Raw genomic sequence first — 22,635 nt, 5'->3', positions numbered from 1 at the left:
GCTAAAATCATAGGAGCTAGCCTAGCAAAGATCGAATAGGCGCTGCCATAACTGTAATTAGAAAATATGGACAAGAACAAACCTAGAAGGCGGAGGGGGATGGGGGGTTGCGGTGGGATGAGGTGGTATTGAGGGGGGGGGGGGGGGGCGGAGGGAGGAGAGAGGGGATGCATGGAGGAGGAGAAAGGCAACGTCCGAGGAGGAGGGAAGGGAATGGGATCACCTTTTGAGTGTCATCGACATTCTGGCTTACTCGGTTTATTTTAGCCGAAAGGTTCATTTCAAATGCGAAGTACTTTCACAGCTGCGCTTCACGCGAAAACAATTAATAAACCGTCATCAAGTATCAGCTATGTGATTTGAAGACGTACGCAGGTACCCCCCCCCCCCCCTCACACGCCTGCCCCGCCCGCACACACACACTCACACACACACACTCACTCACACACACATACTCACACACACACACTCACTCACACACACACAACACACACACACACACACACACACACACATACATACACACCAAGCCCTGTCTGTAACAAAAGCGGGGATCGTGTTGCTTCATCCGCGCTATCCTCAATGACACGCCTAAGCAGCCAAACTTCGCCTCACTAAACAACCATCCCTGACAGAAGGAGCCTATGCAAACCTTCGCATGTGTCCGGCAATTAACAATGATCAGACGCTATTAACAATAATCAGACGCTATTTAGCACTATTTGTACGCTCGCCGTCCAAATAAAGACTAGACGGTTCAGGCTGACAGAGTTGATAACACGTCAGAGTATAAATCACCATTGTGTAAGCCATGTGCCATCCCTAAATCCATCGAGGAAATAATTATTTTAATCTGCGTTTTGGAAGACGGGTATTATCATGGACGTTACAGAATGATACCCTTTGTGATACCGTGTCGCAAGGCGTGTATTTTTGCGAGAGATTCATCAAGGCTAGTGTGGGTGTGGGTGTTTGTTAGTGTGTGTGTGTGTGTGTGTGTGTGTGTGTGTGTGTGTGTGTGTGTGTGTGTGTGTGTGTGCAAGCCCATACCACACCCACTCATACAGTCACATAAATATTATCGACGTACACGATAACTTTTATCACAATCTTTTCATTATATCTGCGAATCAGCTCTATTTTTTTGACGACCTGTTCCTTGCCATTGTTCCACGATATTAGCATGCCATAGATAAATGCGACAAAAACTCATCTCGAACAAGCTGATATGATATGCTTAGTTGTGTGTGTATGTGTGTGGGGGCAGGGGGTGGGGGGAGGGGGGGAACACATCTCGGGAGACAGTCGGCTGCAAATCCGTTGTGAGCACATTTAAAACGGATACAGCACAGTTACAAGTTTTCAGTTACAGATCTTTTATGTGCGACACAATGACTAAATCGCATGTTCCGTGAACTGATACGATCTTTTTTTCTCCGGAAAAGACAGAGCATTACGTTAAGTCTGCATTTAGGCTCAGTTAAATTTCCCCAAAAGGCACGGTAAACTTGACTTTGACAGACCACAGGTTGCGTGCGTAAAGTGAAGAAAATCAACGACTGAAACCTGTATGTTTGGGCGAAGCAAGCCGCTCGCTGATTAATATTCATTTAACTATTTGGCATAGTTTCGGAGCAATTGTGGGCAAATCTTTGCAGGTGTTTCTAAATTACAGTACAGCGAATGTCCCTTGAACTTTTTAAGGTCCAAACCGTAAGAAAACTTTCCCAAATGGTGCCTTCGGTGTACTATCTGTTATGAAAGTTGAAACTATCGCTAGTCCTTGGTTTCAACAGCATCCCAGGCAAAGTTGAGGGCCAGCGTTGTGAAAGGACTCTGTACATCTGCCGTTGTCCAGTAAAGGACTCTGTACATCTGCCGTTGTCCAGAAAAGGACTCTGTACATCTGCCGTTGTCCAGTAAAGGACTCTGTACATCTGCCGTTGTCCAGTAAAGGACTCTTTACATCTGTCATTGTCCAGTAAAGGACTCTGTATATCTGTCATTGTCCAGTAAAGGACTCTGTATATCTGTCGTTGTCCAGTAAAGGACTCTGTATATCTGCCGTTGTCCAGTAAAGGACTCTGTACATCTGCCGTTGTCCAGTAAAGGACTCTGGACATCTGTCATTGTCCAGTAAAGGACTCTGTACATCTGCCGTTGTCCAGTAAAGGACTCTGTACATCTGCCATTGTCAAGTAAAGGACTCTGTACATCTGCCGTTGTCCACTAAAGGACTCTGTACATCTGCCGTTGTCAAGTTAAGAACTCTGTACATCTGCCGTTGTCCAGTAAAGGACTCTGGACATCTGTCATTGTCCAGTAAAGGACTCTGTACATCTGCCGTTGTCCAGTAAAGGACTCTGTACATCTGCCATTGTCAAGTAAAGGACTCTGTACATCTGCCGTTGTCCACTAAAGGACTCTGTACATCTGCCGTTGTCAAGTTAAGAACTCTGTACATCTGCAGTTGTCCAGTAAAGGACTCTGGACTTCTGCCGTTTTCCACTAAAGGACTCTGTACATCTGCCGTTGTCTCATGAAGGACGCAGTACATCTGCCGTTGTCCAGTGTCCAGAAAACAATGGGCAGCGCACGTATTGTCATTAGCCTCATCAGATAGCACATCAAAAGCCGTTGATCTGTCCGTCAAGCCCCTTGTTGGTGACTGGTCAAGCGCACATGTCGCCACAGAGGCAACACCAATGACACGATGGCGACCATAGTTTACGACGCTTGTTTTGCATACAGGAATAGATACATGTAATTCTGCCTTCGCATATGACCTGCATTCAAGCCTTCACAACTGCCTTGAACTTGTCCAAAGACAACTGTGATTTGAGTGAACATTATTTTTAGTGAAGGTACACCAAGGGACCATATTTGACATCAACAACTGCTTAAGTTCGGAAGTTAATTAATTCACATTATTGGGTGGACGGAGGACAAAGAACGGACGGAGGGAGGCCAGACGCCAACGATAGACATTGAGTACCGCCTGTTGGTGTGTAACTGTATACACATTGTATCATGTATTAATCAACATATTTTACTTACTAGCTCTGCCACCACGTTCGGAAACAGACAGATTTCAAAGGCGTGCCATGCAGTTCAGAAAGTCTCACCGTCTAGCTCTAGTTTATGAAAATGTACAAATAAACAGACATGCACCTGTTGCTGATGGTGTCTGATCAATATATGTATAATAAACGACAGAAGTGGGTTGAATGATCCCTACTTGCACATCAACTGTGACCGGAGATGTTTGTCAAGCAGCACGCAATCAATAGTATCGAGGCTTTGTCTATGATTAAGGGTCGATGTTAAACAAACTGTCGAAAGATGTTTTACACACTCTTACATACATGTGTATTTTCCAGAAATAAATCTGTCGCGGTACAGTGGAACCTGACTATGAGAACCAGCCAAGATGTTCGTTATATGTGACCCTTCACCACGGAATGAGTCGCATGTCATCTTTGCATGATTTTCATATTTTTACATTTTCTTAAAGAGTTTTTTATGCTTTTGTTTGTTTATTTGTTGCTTAACGTCCAGCCGACTACGCAGAGCCATATCAGGACGAGGAAGGGGGGGATGAAGGGGGCCACTTGTCAAGCGATTCCTGTTTACAAATGCACTAACCCATTACTTGTGTCCCAGCAGGCTTTAGTAAAACTAAATTAATACCTACTGGAAGATTACCAGTTTCCAGTATGTTAAAATAGGCTTAACCTATCTACTGCTGGGCTTACATCAGAACACTAACAGATTAAACTATACATGAATCGCGAGACAAGCGGCAAGAGAAGAGATTTTTGGAAAAAATACAGGTGAATGAGCAAGAAGGCAGAAAAAAGAAAAGAATTCATGAAGAAAAAGAGAGCATGACAGGAAAGAGGAACCAAAAATCTACCTAACAGCAAACTAGAAAGCTCCTGCGGTTCCAAAAACAGGAGGGGCCTTTAATTTCATAACCGCAGTGCCCCACTGCGGGAGTTTTTTATGCTCTATCCAGTGGTGAAACCCGTTTTAGAAAATAGCGAAAACTGTTTGAGTTATAAGCCTGTGACTAAGGTAACCCTCACACTCTTACCAGACTTATATTAAGCCTAGCGCAGAACCGCGCGAGATGACATGCGACTCATTTCGTGGTGGAGGGTCACATATATAGATATAAAGAACGGTGAATTATGGAGGAAAGATCCAAAATGTTATGTTTTGTTTTGTCTTCTTCTTCTGCGTTCGTGGGTTGAAACTCCCACGTGCACTCGTGGTTTGCACGAGTGAAAATGTACGTGTATGACCGTTTTTACCCCGCCATTTAGGCAGCCATGTCAATAATAAGCTTTCCAATTACCTATCATTCTTGTTTTTTGATTATGTATACGTAGGAAAGAACTTCGTCGGGGTTGCGTTGGAGCGGTCATAATAGGCAGGTGACAGTGATCAGAAGGTGGTCGCTACGGCAGGTATGTACCCCCATTCCACTGAGCCGTTCTCGCTTACGTTCCCGTTACGATCAAGGAACGGCCGGGAAACGGTAAGGATCGGGAGGGATCGGAAAGAACGTAAGTGGAGCGCTAAGGAACGTTAATGGAACGCAAGGAACGGTAAGAACGGGTGAGTTTTTGAAACATGTTTCAAATTTTCGCCGTTTCCCTCCCGATCAAAATGAGCGGTAACGGAACCTAAACACATCGGTAACGGAACTTTCAGATCGTTAATGGAACGTAAAGGAGCGGTAACACAACGTTATCGCATCGGAAGTGACGTCACTAGCGTTCTCAGTGCGTCATCGTAGCGTTCTAGAACCGTTCGTACCGCTCCATACAGTTCCTATACCGATCCCGAAACGACCTGAGCTGATCCTAACGTTGTTGTTGCATTCCATTTACGTTCTAATACCGTGCAAACCATTCCATTAGAGCTCCTCCACCGATCTCCAGACGACGCGGGTAGGTCTGTATATAATAAGTCGTTGCATAATCCATATCACAGTCGGTGTGCCTCTCAATCAAGAAACAACCAAAGAAAGAAGAAACATGCCACCCAAAGGGAAGAAGAAGAAGATTACGCAGGTGGAATCTGCAGATAGCCCAACTGTTCAAGAGACCATTGCCACCAAAAAGCCGCGTTTTCGACCGAACCTCACAGAAGATGAAGAGGACTTGATGTTGGAGTTCCTCAGAGAAAACCAGTTTCTATATGACAAAAAGAAAAAACTTTATCACAACAAACACTTGAGAGAAAAAGCATGGAACGAGCAGGCAGCCAGGATGGACCGTGACAAGGCCGACTTCGTACCAGGTACGGAAAACTGCTGAAGGGCTCAAGAAAATCTGGATCGGGCGCCAGTAACCTCAGCGACCGTGACCGATGGATTAGCTCACAGATGAGCTTCCTGAAGCCCTTTATCGCCGACCGTCGCACAGCAAAACCCATGGTCTCGTTCAAACAGAAAACCTGCTCGCCCTCGGACATTCCCCCAGGTGAAGAAGAGCCAAGCACCAGCAAGGAATCTGTAACCCCGCCCTGTGATGTCAACTCTGAAGCTGGATCGTCGGTATGCAGCAAAAAAAAAGAAAACCTGGAGGACAAGCTTCGCCAGACGGAAGCAGACCAAAACCAGCTGCTGCTCCTTACTAAGGAGTTCGTCCAGCGGAACCAAGGTGACCCGGTGAGGCGCAGCGAATGCGACTACTTTGCATCGGTGATATACACGCTGCCCCACGACGTCTACCGAAAGGTATCGTGTGAAATTCACGCGACTCTCAGGGCAGCCATCGACGAAACTGACCGCCGTAATGGGCAGCAGCACAACGTCCACCCGCAAAACGTCCAGCAGCAGGTTCCCCAGCATCATGTCACTCATCAGTACCAGCCTCAGGTATGCATTACTTATACTCGTGCATGTATCATGTTTGTGTGTGAGTGTATGTGGAGAGAGAGAGAGAGAGAGAGAGAGAGAGAGAGAGAGAGAGAGAGAGAGAGAGAGAGAGAGAGAGAGAGAGAGAGAGAGAGAGATTTGTGTCATTTTTGCCGGTTTTAAGTAATTGTAGATTGTTGCTAAAGAATTGAAATATATTGCTTTCCAGTACCAGCAGTACACTACCCCCCAGCCTTTCCAGAGCTCTGAGCAGTACGTCAGCTCGCAGTGGCAGCCACCCCCGAACCAGTGGCCAGCCCAGCCTGTCCATGCTACCACTGTGTGGAAATCCCAGGATGCGAACTGGGTCAACAAGCAGCCTTTGCAGAGCCAGACGTCACGGCCAGCGCCTTCAACAACATGGACGCCAGGAATGTCCACCCCGGTCAGCCAAGACGCACCCGCTCCTGCGCCCATGAACCTGTCCACCGTCAACCTGAACGTGTCCAGCTTCATTCGGCACTTGGACGACAATGAACCGGAAGAGGATGAGGACACTGACTGAGATTGAAGACGATTCAGTTCACTTTGCAGTTATTGTTGATTATTCAGTTCAGTTCATGTTATAGTCCTCACTATATAGTCCTCACTATATTTTGGTTGACCAGTGCTTTGACAAAATGCTGGGGTTCTTCGTCTTCTTCTCCTCATCAGTTCTTGTACAAGGGCAAGCTGGCGTAAATGCAAGTTATTGTGCTGCATCAGCAAGAAGAAAAAGAACTGATCTCCTTCCATCTTGATGTCTAGCAAGCAACTGCATATTGATAGAATTGGTCTCTGCTTTTATAGAACTTGGCAAATCCTTACAATAACAGAACGCGAATGGAACGTTATCTGCACGCTACAGTCGTTGTAGGGTTGTTAATAAAACGGAAGAGATCTGTGTACAACGGTACAAGAGTGGTTGACTCGGTAATCGAACGGTATCGGATCACTTTGAACGGTGCATAATCGGAATGACAACGTTAGAGAACGGTGTTGAATCGCCATGGATACGCTCTATGGTCGGTATGCGAACTGTACGGCATCGTTACGATCGTTAACAGAATGTTATTGGAGCGCAAATACGTCAAAAATGACCGTTTTCGTAGCGTTCGATTGTTGTGTCAGCCGACCTTGATCGTAACAAGAACGTAAGCGAGAACGGCTCAGTGGAATGGGGGTATTAACTGAATTTATGACTGTGAAAGGTATGCGTCCCTTGAAACAACGAGGCATGACAATGCATGAACAAGTGGGCTCCGGTGTGAAATCTGTGCCAAGTCTGCTTGGGGTTTTCTTCTTCTTCTCAAAAACTTATATCGGAGATTTCTTCTTCTTCTTCTTCGTTCGTGGGCTGAAACTCCCACGTACACTCGTGGTTTTTTTGCACGAGTGGAATTTTACGTGTATGACCGTTTTTTACCCCGCCATTTAGGCAGCCATACGCTGTTTTCGGAGGAAGCATGCTGGGTATTTTCGTGTTTCTATAACCCACCGAACTCTGACATGGATTACAGGATCTTTTTCGAGCGCACTTGGTCTTGTGCTTGCGTGTACACACGGGGGTGTTCGGACACCGAGGAGAGTCTGCACACAAAGTTGACTCTGAGAAATAAATCTCTCGCCGAACGTGGGGACGAACTCACGCTGACAGCGGCCAACTGGATACAAATCCAGCGCGCTACTGACTGAGCTACATCCCCGCCCATATCGGAGATTTAATTCAACGGTCGCCATGCTCGCTTCTCTGTAGTATCAAGAGCCACGTTTGAGCAAATTATTATTTTATTGTTCAAACACAGTCCAACCACACTACAAATGCGAAGTCCATTCACTTATCGCATGGAAGTTATTGGGTTTTACGACTCTAGTTATAATGACAACATAACTATAATGACAACATAATGACAACATTGCGATTAATGAATTATACATTAGACGAGGAACGGGAATAAAGTGCTGACATTAAAAGGACAGAAACAAAATAGCTGTCTAACTATACATTTCATTCTACAAAATCAAGGTGTCACAATGAATATAAACTACATTCCACAAGCAAAGAAATGCATCATAAGAATTAACCAAAATCAAAATACTGCATTGTTTCTTCTTTACAAACAGTTACTACTCTAAAGAAATAATGATCGAAACTAATATTCCTCATACCTTAGTTTCTTGGAGTAAAAACTGGTGAATAGCTTCGTCTATTTCCTCTGTATTTGTCTGTAGTTGTCTGTAGTTGTCTGTAGTTGTCTGTAGTTTTGTGTCCTCAACGAAATTTCCCTGAATTTATATATATACAGGTGGTTATTCAATTGAAAAAAACCACCATGTTTTATGAGGAGGTAAAAAAAAACAAATCGACAATTGAAGCAGTCCATAGCCTCGAACCCCTAGCCACAAACTGGTAATGTGATTCTCACACCCTTCCTTAAAATGCAAACTAAATAGCTAGCAACATTTGCATACTGACACCCACTCCATTCAATAGGAATGTCACTAGGACTATACGGGTATTTGCTGGCTACAGATTGTGTAACACAATTTATTTCCCCCCCTCTGCTTCTTTACCTCTGTAAACTTGTAGAGCTAGTTATTTTTCGATAATGACCCAGCAACCAAACAAATAACGAGCCACCAACAACCTGAATCCTCGATAGTGCAATTGGTTGAGAAGCTGTTCTGTTTCGGTACTAATTTTGCGACTGAAAAGTTCCGAACGCTCTAATGTACGAAGTATACATTTCTGGAGCAAACAATACAATCATGCCGCATTTAGATTAACAACTACAGGCCTGAACACATGAATCTCCATATAAAATCCATGAGTTCGGTTGTTTTCTGAATCTAGATCTGCCGTGCACAAACGTTCATCACAAGCAAATTCCCAAGGTAACTCATACTTTGTCTAGCGACAAGAGTAGTTCCCCTTCTTGTCACTCAGTTTCTTCGACAACACTGACTGCAATCCGACGGTCAGTTTTTAACAATATTTCATTTAATAAACAGATCACACGCAACCAAATGCACACATCTCATCAATTTAAACAACATAAAGTGGTTTCATAATCATACACTATTTTTCCCAGAAAACTGAACTTCATACAGTAATTAACGTTGGAACACGGGTGCAAATGTTCGTCTGCTAGTCGCATTTCACGAAAGAACATTATCCTAAGCGATACTAAAACATAAACAGAACACACAATATCTGCCTTTACCGCCACAGCAGAATAACAGCATATCTGTGTACTTGATTTTAGTCCAAAACAGGGAAACTGACAAGAAGTGTAAACAGAATGGAATGATTTGCACGGAACTATACAACCGCGCATTAATCGATCGCTTGCGCAGGTTGACTGGTTGAGTGATTCGGATTCGATCAAACTTTCGCACAAAAACTCCTGTTTTCTTTGAATAACTGAAGAAAGGAGGAATAAAGAGGTTGCACACCTCGTCTCAGTGATTATTAAAAATAATGGTCGAAGTTAGCGGATCATGAAAAATGCGAGCTTCAGCGAGCTTTTTCATGACCACGAACTGAGACCATTATTTTTAATAATCACTGAGGCTCGGCATGTAACCTCTACGTATCTGTTTTGACTTTAAAGAAGTCGAATCGGCAGTTTGGAAGAAAAAATGTCACACGCTTTCCTTCTTTGCCACTACCGAAGCAAATTTTTCTTCTCTTTACAAATTCTTCAACGCTGAGAATACTGAAAACGGCATCCCAGACGACAGAACTGTTTCCATGCGCGAATTTAGCTGCCCTTGGAAAGTGGCTCGCTCACGAGGCTTGTTATTCTGAATCTAGAAGGACAGAGTTATGAACATAGATGACAAAGATCTCGGAAAGAACAAACATTTCGCGGATGCAGACACAGAAAGACGTCATGAAGATTGTGATGCTTCAAAAGATACAGACTGTGACGATGATGGTGGCGTCATTCACATATACCGAGACGTCATTCATAGTTGTTCGGTCACTTTCGTCAAAAAGTAGATCTCTCCACAATGGCTGATCCTGTATTTAGGTTTCTCAAGCCTGAGTACGCAAAACGTGTTTGTTCTCTCCTCTGTTGAAGCTGTGAGACATAAATGCTATTCCGACTTGGTCGTGTGACAGAGTTTTCTTCCACACTCGATTAGCTGATGTCTAACTCAGCCTGACGGCTTCGTTAGACAATCAACGTACTCTCGTGTGGAAGAAAACGTCTGTCACACGACCAAGCCTGAATAGCAGGTAATGTACAACACTTCTGGTGTCAACGTCTGGCCAATTGCTGTTCTCCCAAACGAACTAAACAAAGATACAGTAGTTTCAAGGCAAAGTACTTCTCGTGAAAAAGTTGGGCTAACTATGTGAGACTTTGCCAGGTTTAACACGGGGCCAGCCCTCCCCTGGGACACGCACCATCGATCAACAAACTGACCGCTTCGTGTTCACAATAGGGAATTTTGAGAAATTAACTCATTAACAAAATATCACTCGGCACAAACGCATCCTGGTTGTTGGTGTTTGAAGAAAAGACAGGTCGTTAACGGGGAAAGGACTGCGCCATAGCAAATATATGTTAAACGAGTGACGATAATCACAGACTTTTTTTGCCTTACATGTAGTAGGCTAGTCTGCAGGGAAAGCACTCCGACAGACAGTCATGCAAGGGAGAGAACCCGCATTGCATTCTTCAAACGGATAGCAAAGCAAACATAATAAAGCTCAGATGACGTAACACTGCCAGGAAGCGGTTGAGACAGACCTGACATTGGGAAATGTCAAACTTCTGTAGTTAAATACATGGCTACTGCACCAGCAGATGCAGGCCAGGTGCGGAAAACTTCAGTCTCACATGTTACACTTACACATGTTCTCTGTAGACATAGGATGTGGATAATCGTAGTTATGTTACTACTTTGTCTCTGTTAGTGTTACATGAAGAGGTGAATACGCTGCGTATGTCATGGTTACCGGAGCGTATTACATGGTTACCGCAGCTAATTCTTAAATTGTTATTGTTTTCCACGGTGAGTTGCAAAAATAATATAAATTCATCTGCAAAACGATTCGTCGCCTTTCTACAACGTATTGATTCGAAAGATTTTTAAAATTGTTTTCTTATACAAGTGACGAAATGCCATTCAAACGATGAATGTACACCCGCTCAACTAGGAAAACAATGTCATATTATGTTTTGCCAAAATATCACAAAATAAAACTCAAAAACTGAATATTTTTTAGAAAAAAAAGAAAAAAAGGGGGAACACTTTTTTTTTCGAAGCCCCTGTCGTACGTTTACAGTCACGCATTCAGCTAATTTCAAGTCATAATCATAATCTCGCCAGAGGCTCGGAAATACCTGAAAACCGACCCTCGGGGACATATGCAAGCTATCCAGGACTCGGAGTGTGTAAACTATATTATATATTATTTTAAATACTTTTGTTTGACTACTTCACCCCTTACCTGGCCGGAAACCAGCGAACGTGGTGATTTCCTCACTAATGCAACGTTCATTATATTCACGAAAGGTGCCTAAAGTTTCAAAAAACATTTGTGTTTGAATTGCAGGGGTGTTGGTAGACATTTTTGATGTTGGGACATTTGGCCGAAACTGTCAGAAAGCTTTAGGACATTTTGGAAAATGTTCGGCTATTATTTTGGCTCATACAAAGTCACCGCAACATTGAAGCACAAGACTCAAGAGGGGAACACCAATACATACAATCATTGTCTTAGGAACACAGATTACAGGGGCGAAGCAGTTAAGCCAGAGGGGTGGGGGGGGGGGGAGGGGGTACAACCTGGGGTCCAGGGTCCCGTTGGGGGGTCTGGGGGACAAAGCCCCCCTGAAGCTGAAGAATTTTAGCTATTCTATAAACAATTTGTGGCTTATCCTTGATTTTAAACATGATCAACTGGTGTCAGCAGCCACTCATTATTTCTTTTAACGTTAGTATAACTGTATTAAATAATGGCAATTTATCTTCACTGATGTCTGCTGCCGACATCATATAGTATGGTTAGAAGGATGACATGTCGCATACTGTGACAATTAAACAATCAACTCTTCCCCCAGCTTTACAGACAGAAACAAAAAATAAAATTCACAGACAGATTTTTTTTTTTTGGGGGGGGGGGGGGGTTCCGGAACCCCTGCAACACCCCCCCCCCCCCCCTGGATTATATGTTGCTTACTGCAAATGAAACAATCACCACATCAGTTCTCTGAAACTTTTTCAAACCTTTAACTTTAATTTCTTGAAAGTAAAACTCTTCCAATCTTGTGCTAATCTTGACAAGCCCTGGGAAACATGACTGGTAAAACATCAATAAACAAGTCACTTAAGACGAAATTACTACATTTAGTCAAGCTGTGGAACTCACAGAATGAAACTGAACGTAGTCCGCCGCTAGTGCAAAAGGCAGTGAAAGTGACGAGCCTGTTTGGCGCGGCAGCGGTTGCGCTGTGCTTCATAGCACGCTTTACTGTACCTCTCTTCGTTTTAACTTTCTGAGCGTGTTTTTAATCCAAACATATCATATCTATATGTTTTTGGAATTAGGAACCGACAAGGAATAAGATGAAATAGTTTTTAAATCGATTTCGGAAATTTAATTTTGATCATAATTTTTATATTTTTAATTTTCAGAGCTTGTTTTTAATCCAAATATAACATATGTATATGTTTTTGGAATCAGAAAATGACGAAGAATAAGATGACATTGTTTTGGGATCGTTTAATAAAAAATAATTTTAATTACAAGTTTCCGATTTTTAATGACCAAACTCACTCATTAGTTTTTAAGCCACCAAGCTGAAATGCAATACCAAACCCCGGCCTTCGTCGAAGATTTCTTTGCCAAAATTTCAATCAATTTAATTGAAAAATGAGGGTGTGACAGTGCCGCCTCAACTTTTACAAAAAGCCGGATATGACGTCATCAAAGGTATTTATCGAAAAAAAGAAAAAAACGTCCGGGGATATCATACCCAGGAACTCTCATGTCAAATTTCATAAAGATCGGCCCAGTAGTTTAGTCTGAATCGCTCTACACACACACACACAGACACACAGACACACAGACACACACACATACATACACCACGACCCTCGTCTCGATTCCCCCCTCTATGAATGTAAAAACCGTGTAGGGTGAGCCATTTTGCTTGGAAACCACGATTTGGAGGACGTTTTTTATTCTCTGGCTCAGCAGATTTCGATTCGCTGTGACTATCGTCTGCTATGTCGTCTGCTTCGATCGACTCGACAACACTACTACCACTCACACTGACACTGTCCACATTCGCGGTGTTCCTGTCATTTTGTCCGGAATCACATACCTTGGCGAAGGGTAGCAAACCTTGGCCAATTAGTTTTTTTAATTTTTTGGTTGCGACATGATGTTCAAATCCAAATCGAAAGCACTGACTGACTGATAAACTATCGCGAACCGGCGAACGCAAACGCTGAGAGTGTGCCGGTGTCCAAGGGAAACCACTCTGGCATCTATATTTTTGGGCAATGGCTTCCGTTCAAAACATTGATGTTTCGTTTTTGGTATTCGCGAAGGAAATAAACGTCAGTCAGTTGACTAAGTACATCGGCAGCAGTTTTAGCAATCAAAGCCTGACCAATACAAACAAGTCGCGTAAGGCGAAAATACAATATTTAGTCAAGTAGCTGTCGAACTCACAGAATGAAACTGAACGCAATGCCATTTTACTCGTAGCATCGTCAGGCCACCGCTCATGGCAAAGGCAGGTAAATTGACAAGAAGAGCGGGGTAGTAGTTGCGCTAAGAAGGATAGCACGCTTTTCTGTACCTCTCTTTGTTTTAACTTTCTGAGCGTGTTTTTAATCCAAACATATCATATCTATATGTTTTTGGAATCAGGAACCGACAAGGAATAAGATGAAAGTGTTTTTAAATTGATTTGGACAATTTAATTTTGATAATAATTTTTATATATTTAATTTTCAGAGCTTGTTTTTAATCCGAATATAACATATTTATATGATTTTGGAATCAGCAAATGATGGAGAATAAGATAAACGTAAATTTGGATCGTTTTATAAATTTTTATTTTTTTTTACAATTTTCAGATTTTTAATGACCAAAGTCATTAATTAATTTTTAAGCCACCAAGCTGAAATGCAATACCGAACCCCGGGCTTCGTCGAAGATTACTTGACCAAAATTTGAACCAATTTGGTTGAAAAATGAGGGCGTGACAGTGCCGCCTCAACTTTCACGAAAAGCCGGATATGACGTCATCAAAGACATTTATCAAAAAAATGAAAAAAACGTTCGGGGATTTCATACCCAGGAACTCTCATGTCAAATTTCATAAAGATCGGTCCAGTAGTTTAGTCTGAATCGCTCTACACACACACACACACGCACGCACGCACACACGCACGCACATACACCACGACCCTCGTTTCGATTCCCCCTCGATGTTAAAATATTTAGTCAAAACTTGACTAAATATAAAAACTGGACAAACTTTGGCCGATTTAGGCGAATACTCTTCGGACATTTGGCCGATAGGGACATGAAAGTTTCGGCCAAAATAAAAATAAAAAATCGGCGATTGGCCGAAGGGCCGACCCAAACGACACCCCTGAATTGTATCTTACAAATCAAGCTGATGAAACTAATGTGTACGGTCTTATAACTTAAGGTGGGAGCCGGGGGGTGTAGTAGATGGTGAGTGCATCATGTCACTGTACGCTGTTTTAATATCCAAAGCTCCCCCGATCGGTGGGTAGGAATCTTGATGAAGATCAAAGGATAGGTTTGCTCTGCTAATCATCTGCAGCAATGCACTCCGTGCTCCGTGCAGACCTTACTGCATAGTTCCTCCGTCCGACTGTCTAGCCCCCCCCCCCCCCCCCCACCGCCCCTTTACTCCTATAGTTTTTGCAGCTGGCTGAGTGACGTCACCGTACCCATGAAGCCCTCCTCTGATCCCCCTTCCATCCACTTCTGTCCCCAGGACTGAATGGAATCTGTCTACACATGTGTTATTGCAAGCAGGTATGCGTACATGTGTGTGTGTGTGTCAGTGTGTGTGTCAGTGTGTGTGTGTGTCTGTGTGTCTGTGTGTGTGTGGTGTGTGTATGTGTGGGTGTGTGTATGTGTGTGTGTGCATGCGTGCGAGCGTGCGTGCGTGTGTGTGTGTGTGTGTGTGTGTGTGTGTTCGTTCACTATAGCACAACCATGTGCGTCACTGTGGTTACAACTGCACCTTCAAGGTGCATGTGGAGAGAGAGAGAGAGAGAGAGAGAGAGAGAGAGAGAGAGAGAGACACACACACACACACACACACACACACACACACACACACACACACAGAGGCAGACAGACAGACAGAGAGATACACAGAACGATTTCTCCCATAAAGTGTGAAAAAAGGGTCTATCGATAGCACACTCTTGGGTTCAACAGTGTGTGGTCACACCTACATTCCCCGCTACCAGTAGCATCAGTGCCAATGTGCAAAGCATAAACACAGAAATACCAGTTCAGTGATCATTGACTCCCTGCGTACCGAGCGAGAGAGGGAGAGAGAGGGAGAGAGAGAGGGAAAGAGGGAGAGAGAGAGAGAGAAACAGATAGAGAGAGAGAGAAAGAGAGAGAGACACACACACACACACACACACACACACACACACACACACACGCACTCAGAGAGACACTGACAGACACGGATACTCACACAGTTTAATTGAATATGGGCCTACAGCCCCTTTCAATGGGGGGGGGGGGGGGGGGGTACACATGAATCGCAGGAAAAAATAGAAAACATGATATTTAAACGTGTGCAAAATACACAGTGGTTTGTTCCAAGCTTTCCTCTATCAATAATCATGCACATCAATGCTGCCTAATATAATACATACAACCAGGGACCTATATTTAGATATGATACAACCGAACAATAAATACAGCAACAACAAAACCTTCAGCGACAATTAATCCTCATTATTATTTAACATTGACAATCTTAACTGAAATGCAAAAAACAAAAACTTTGCTAAATCTACAATTGTTTCTGTGTCTTGTTTTTTAAACATGGTAATCATACTGCTCAACTGATCACCAACACTTAAAAACTGTGCTAAATACTTTATTCTTAACTCACAATATGTTTGGCATTCAAAAAAAAAAAAAGGATTTCGGTCTCTAATTTATCTTTACAAAAGGGGCAACACTTGTTTTCTGTTGAATTTTGGAAGCGATATCTGTGGATATTTATCTGTGAAACTCAGAGAGAGAGAGAGAGAGAGAGAGAGAGAGAGAGAGAGAGAGAGAGAGAGAGAGAGAGAGAGAGAGAGAGAGAGAGAGAGAGGGAGAGAGGGAGGGAGGTAGAGAGAGAGAGAGAGAGTGAGACGGACAGACAGACAGTCAAACAGACAAACAGACAGATAGAGGCAGAGATTCTACCAGAAACTATAGAACACATTTTGGTCGAACGGTGTCTGGCCACACAAAAGACTTCCACGCGAACGCAGCAAGCAACAGACAAAATGCAAATGCAGACTAGACACACAATAAAGCAAAACAGCATCATTGACTCACCATGATTGTGCACAAAGAGATAAAGAGATAAAGAGAGAGAGAGAGAGAGAGAGAGAGAGAGAGAGAGAGAGAGAGAGAGAGAGAGAGAAAGAGATAAAGACAGAGAGAGAGAGAGAGAGAGAGGAGAGAGAGAGAGAGGGGGGGGGGGGGGGGGGAAAGATAGATAGATAACAAGTCGCGTAAGGCGAAAATACAACATTTAGTCAAGCTGTCGCACTCACAGAATAAAACTGAAGGCAATGCAATTTTTCAGCAAGACCGTATACTCGTAACATCGTCATATGGCATTCCGTTTGTCAAATAATTATTTGGATACTTTTTCATGTTTTTTTCACCAGTTTCAGCTAAATAATCATTATTTGGAAGCTCATGTGCTAAATAAGTAATTGTTTATAAACAATGTAAAAAAATTCTAAATAATTTTTTGTTTACGTAAACCATTCATTGTTTACCTAAACAATTAATTGTTTACGTAAATAATTCATTGTTTACGTAAATAATTCATTGTTTACGTAAATAATGTATTGTTTACACAAATAATCACTTATTTCACAAAATAATATATTTTGGGTGGATAAAGTGAGCAGTTGCTAAATAAATCATTGTTTACCTATATAATGCATTATTTAGCAGATTCGCTAAATAATGAAAACTGCTTTCCCTAAACAATTCATTGTTTAGGGAAAGCAGTTTTCATTATTTAGGGGAATCAAGAATTGACTTCTAAGCTTCATTGTTTTTTCTTTGTGTATACTATAATTCAATACAAGGTATCTCCAAACATTATTTATCAGAAAATGTTCGTAAATTTGTTTATTTTACAAGCTGAAATTGCCGTACGAAAAGAACTGAATGCGAAAACAAGGTCAAGGTCATGACCGGGAGTGTTTAGTGTTTGCATTCTCTCCCTTGAAGTTGTTGAAAAAAAGTTTTCCGTCCTAAGTTTTCTGTTCTGTCTCAACAAAAACTTTCTCTTTCCATTTCTCTTACTGCATGATTAAACTTTTTTTTTATCTGTAAGTTACACAACACAACACAACTTGGTATATACGAAACTGGGTAATGTGTTGAAACCCCAACAAACTCCGCTAGTTTAGGGATCCAATCATATTATTCTTCTGCTGGGTGAGTTGGCGCGCCGCGCTGAAAACATGGCAAATCCACGGTGTGAAGATTTGATTAAACAGTTGTCGGAGGCATTGTAACAGCTATTTTAAGATAAGAGTGTGTGGAGAGACCTTGTATTCAATTATAGTAATCACTGAAAGACATAAAACTTAGTTCAGAAGCGAATCCTAGAAACCCCTAAATAATGGAAAATGTGTTGGCTAAACAATTCATTGTTTACGTAAATAATTCATTGTTTACGTAAATAATGATTTATTTAGCAACATTGCTGATTGTTTATAAACAATGTAATAATTATAAGTCTAAATAATCTATTTTACATTGTTTGTAAACAATCAGCAATGTTGCTAAATAAATCATTATTTACGTAAACAATGAATTATTTACGTAATCAATGAATTGTTTAGGTAAATAATGAATGGTTTACGTAAACAAAAAATTATTTAGAATTCTTTTACATTTATAAACAATTACTTATTTAGCACATGAGCTTCTAAATAATGATTATTTAGCTAAAACTGGTGAAAAAAACATGAAAAAGTATCCAAATAATTATTTGACAAATGGAATGCCATATCGTCAGTCCACCGCTCGTGGCAAAGGCAGTGAAATTGACAAGAAGAGCGGGGGTAGTAGTTGCGCTGAGAAGGATAGCACGCTTTTCTGTACCTCTCTTCGTTTTAACTTTCTGAGCGTGTTTTTAATCCAAACATATCATATCTATATGTTTTTGGAATCAGGAACCGACAAGGAATAAGATGAAAGTGTTTTTAAATTGATTTCGAAAATTTAATTTTGATCATAATTTTTATATTTTTAATTTTCAGAGCTTGTTTTTAATCCAAATATAACATATTTATATGTTTTTGGAATCAGAAAATGATGAAGAATAAGATGAACGTAAATTTGGATCGTTTTATAAATTTTTTTTTACAATTTTCAGATTTTTAATGACCAAAGTCATTAATTAATTTTTAAGCCACCAAGCTGAAATGCAATACCGAAGTCCGGCCTTCGTCGAAGATTGCTTGGCCACAATTTCAATCAATTTGATTGAAAAATGAGGGTGTGACAGTGCCGCCTCAACTTTTACAAAAAGCCGGATATGACGTCATCAAAGGTATTTATCGAAAAAAAAGATATCCGGGGATATCATTCCCAGGAACTCTCATGTAAAATTTCATAAAGATCGGTCCAGTAGTTTGGTCTGAATCGCTCTACACACACACACGCACAGACACACACACACACACACACATACACCACGACCCTCGTCTCGATTCCCCCTCTATGTTAAAACATTTAGTCAAAACTTGACTAAATGTAAAAAGAGGGTGATAGGTAGATATATAGATAGATAGATAGATAGATAGATACAAAGAGAGAGAGAGAGAGAGAGAGAGAGAGAGAGAGAGAGAGAGAGAGAGAGAGAGAGAGAGACTGAGAGGTAGAGAATCGAGAAAGAGCGTGCGCGCACGCGCGCGAGAGAGAGAGAGAGAGAGAGAGAGAGAGAGAGAGAGAGAGAGAGAGAGAACGAACGTACGAACAAACGAACAAACAAACAAACAAACAAACAAACAAACGAACGAACGATCTTTATCACTCAAGGATTGAGAACTAGGCTGCCGCCTAGGCTTACAGTCTGTTGCTGAGAGAGAGAGAGAGAGAGAGAGAGAGAGAGAGAGAGAGAGAGAGAGAGAGAGAGAGAGAGAGAGAGAGAGAGAGAGAGAGAGAGAGAGAGAGAGAGAGAGAGAGAGAGAGAGAGAGAGAGAGAGAGATTGTACCCAAAACTAATCTGCCCATAGAACAGGCTCCTCTTGTACCACCTTGTCTGACCGCACTAAGATTTGCCCGCTTACTTCAGCACCCAACGAGGCAAAGACAGAAAGCAGGAGCCAAGTGTACTGCATACGCACGCACACACACATACACACTGACACCCACACATACACAAAGCAATGCAGCATCTTCGACTCACCCACGTGCACAAAGATTTCTTCCCTTTCACACAACACCAAGCCGTTCTCACGTGCTATATCCTCCTGTTGTCTTTGAAAGCTGTGTGTACTGCGCAGAGCAAGCTTCCGTCGCTGACTGTCACACAACAAAGAAGCAAGCAAAGCCGATCGGGGCACCGCACCGCACCGCCCAGTGATGCCTCTGTGTATAACTGATGTCCGCCGAAATCTTTCACACCGCCATCGAAGCCATATTTCAGATCATGCCTTCTTCAAGCAGGGCTGTGTTGTATGCAGACACAGACACCGAGGCACTCCTCCACACACTACTACCAGACTGCTGGCGATTACTGGTCAGTCAGTGGCGAAGGAACTAGGTTAAATACATCCCGCTGTTTTGGTCAGACGCTGCTGTACTCTATACACTGTGCCGGCGAAAAGAGAAAGTGTAGAGAGGAAGAAAGGATGAGGGCTTGTGATGAGGGAGAGGAGAGGAGGCACAGCCGAAGCGTCGGGGAAAGGAGGAGGGTACAGGGGGAGGAGGGAAAAAGGATGGGGAGGACAAAATGGATGGAGTGGCACGCTGGATTTCAGCTGCCTTTCGCTCACAACACACATCACACGACGGAGACAAGGCGGGGGGCGCACTGGCACAGCGTTGGTGAGGGAACGAAAGAGGACTTTTCTGTGTGCAATGTGTGAGTGCGTTGGTTTCACTTGGGAAGTCCGTCACATCCATGCGACAGGGAAGTTATTGTCACTGCAACTGTCGTGCCAGGAAATAGCCTATCGTACACCGTAAACTGTGTTCTTGATGTCATTGTTCTGTGGTGTTGGGTATTGTATGCGCTTAGAAAAGAGCGAGAGAGAGAGAGAGAGAGAGAGAGAGAGAGAGAGAGAGAGAGAGAGAGAGAGATGAGAAAGAGAAAGAGAGAGAGAGCGACACACACACACACACACACACACACACACACACACACACACACAAAATTTAATGAGATGTCAAAGCGGCAAAGTCCCTTTTGGGGGGACGAATCACAGAGGACCATTGTATCACTACCAAGTCAAGACACGTGTCGCGACACTAAATCAAACAAGTTTTAATCAAGAAATTTCACAAGAAATTAGAAAAAGCAGTCTGGTCTCGGACAATCGATTTACGCTATTAAATCATACCCCCCCCCCCCCCCCCATCATACAAACTAACTGATCCGTCCCAGCACACACACACACTGACATACACACACTCTCTCAGTCTCTCTGTCTCTCTCTCACACACACTCTCTAGCGGAAGTAGGAGATCACAAAGTTTTGGGAATAAATATCAATAATAATTTATCTTGGACCCATCATGTTAGATCGTTGTGTAAAACCATGTCGAGGAAAATATATTTGTTGAACAGAATAAAACACTTTCTTGATCCACACTCAAGGTTATTATTTTATAATGCATACATACAAACCATCACGGATTATTGTTCGACCATCTGGGACTCAGCCAGTGCAAATATTGTAAAACCACTGTATAGTCTACACAGACGAGCACTAAAATCAGTTCTATTAAAACAATCCAGTCTTGTTTTCGACGATTATAAAAAAACTTAAGATTTTGCCCTTAAAAGAAAGATTTAAATCAAATAAAGGCGTGCTCCTTCACAAAATCCTTTCCGGCCATGCACCACGTGCTTTCATTACAAAATTTAAAGCCAAACCAAGCCGAAAATTCAACGTCCCCATTCCGCGGATAGATCTCTTTTAATCAAGTTTAGCTTATTCTGGCAGCGTTTTGTGGAATTCTCTCCCGGAATCAGTTTGTTTGTTTGTTTGTTTGCTTAACGCCCAGCCGACCACGAAGGGCCATATCAGGGCGGTGCTGCTTTGCGCCACACACAAGACAGAAGTCGCAGCACAGGCTTCATGTCTCACCCAGTCACATTATTCTGACACCGGACCAACCAGTCCTAGCACTAACCCCATAATGCCAGACGCCAGGCGGAGCAGCCACTAGATTGCCAATTTTAAAGTCTTAGGTATGACCCGGCCGGGGTTCGAACCCACGACCTCCCGATCACGGGGCGGACGCCTTACCACTAGGCCAACCGTGCCGGTCCCGGAATCAGTTCGAGTCCCAACAAGTCTCAATACTTTCAAAAAACACCTCTCATTACATTTAATGTCAAATTACGAAAAGTCACAGTGATGGAAGACTTCGTTCTGATTATTTTCATATTGATCATATCTGTCCATAAAGCATCAGTGTTTCATAACGCAAGAATGTATGTATAGCCTACAACGTGTGTATAGTCCTGTGAATAGTTTTTCTGCCTTTTTATTTTTTAATTTTTTACTGTCATGCTTATCTTTTGTAATTGTTTTACGTTTGTATATATATGTATTTAAGATTAGAATAGTCCCTCCCTGGGCTGGTTGAAAAGAAGCTCGTTTATATTGCTTATGCCACAACCCTCGTAAAATAAAATTTGATTTGATTTGATCTCTCTCTCTCTCTCTGATTCTCTCTCTCTCTCTCTCTCTCTCTCTCTCTCTCTCTCTCTCTCTCTCTCTCTCTCTCTCACTCTCTCTCTCTCTCGCTCTGTTTAGTAGAGTAAGCGGTGATCTGCTTTTTTACATCTGGCCCTCGCCCTGAAGAGGGACTAGTCTAAATTGGTTGAAGAATAAACAAGTAAAGAAAACAATTGCTACATGTTTATAGCGATAAACTGAAGTAAGAACACATTATATAATTTACATACAATACATTGCTTAGAAGAAAAATGTGAGTTTATTTGACGTGAGTAAAGTATTATAGGGTAGATTGGCACTGATTTGACGTGAGTAAAGTATTATAGGGTAGATTGGCACTGATTTGACGTGAGTAAAGTATTATAGGGTAGATTGGCACTGATTTGACGTGAGTAAAGTATTATAGGGTAGATTGGCACTGATTTGACGTGAGTAAAGTATTATAGGGTAGATTGGCACTGATTTGACGTGAGTAAAGTATTATAGGGTAGATTGGCACTGATTTGACGTGAGTAAAGTATTATAGG

The 22,635-nt window shown here is 42.3% G+C and overlaps 1 protein-coding gene across 1 annotated transcript in view; it reads right to left on the bottom strand.

Annotated features, from left to right (window-relative positions):
- Nucleotides 1-8,157, bottom strand: part of LOC138960194 (beta-1,3-galactosyltransferase 5-like) — a 29,178-nt gene extending 21,021 nt beyond the window's left edge. The window contains exon 1 of the mRNA XM_070331973.1: nt 8,078-8,157. The gene's annotated coding sequence lies outside the window, so the exon portion shown is untranslated. The remainder of the gene's footprint in view (nt 1-8,077) is intronic.
- Between the last annotated feature and the right edge of the window lie 14,478 nt (nt 8,158-22,635).

Source organism: Littorina saxatilis, linkage group LG2 (genome assembly GCF_037325665.1).
Source record: "Littorina saxatilis isolate snail1 linkage group LG2, US_GU_Lsax_2.0, whole genome shotgun sequence".
NCBI lineage: Eukaryota > Metazoa > Mollusca > Gastropoda > Littorinimorpha > Littorinidae > Littorina > Littorina saxatilis.
The sequence above is the reverse complement of the archived record's forward strand: the minus strand, read 5'-3'. Positions and strand labels throughout refer to the sequence as shown.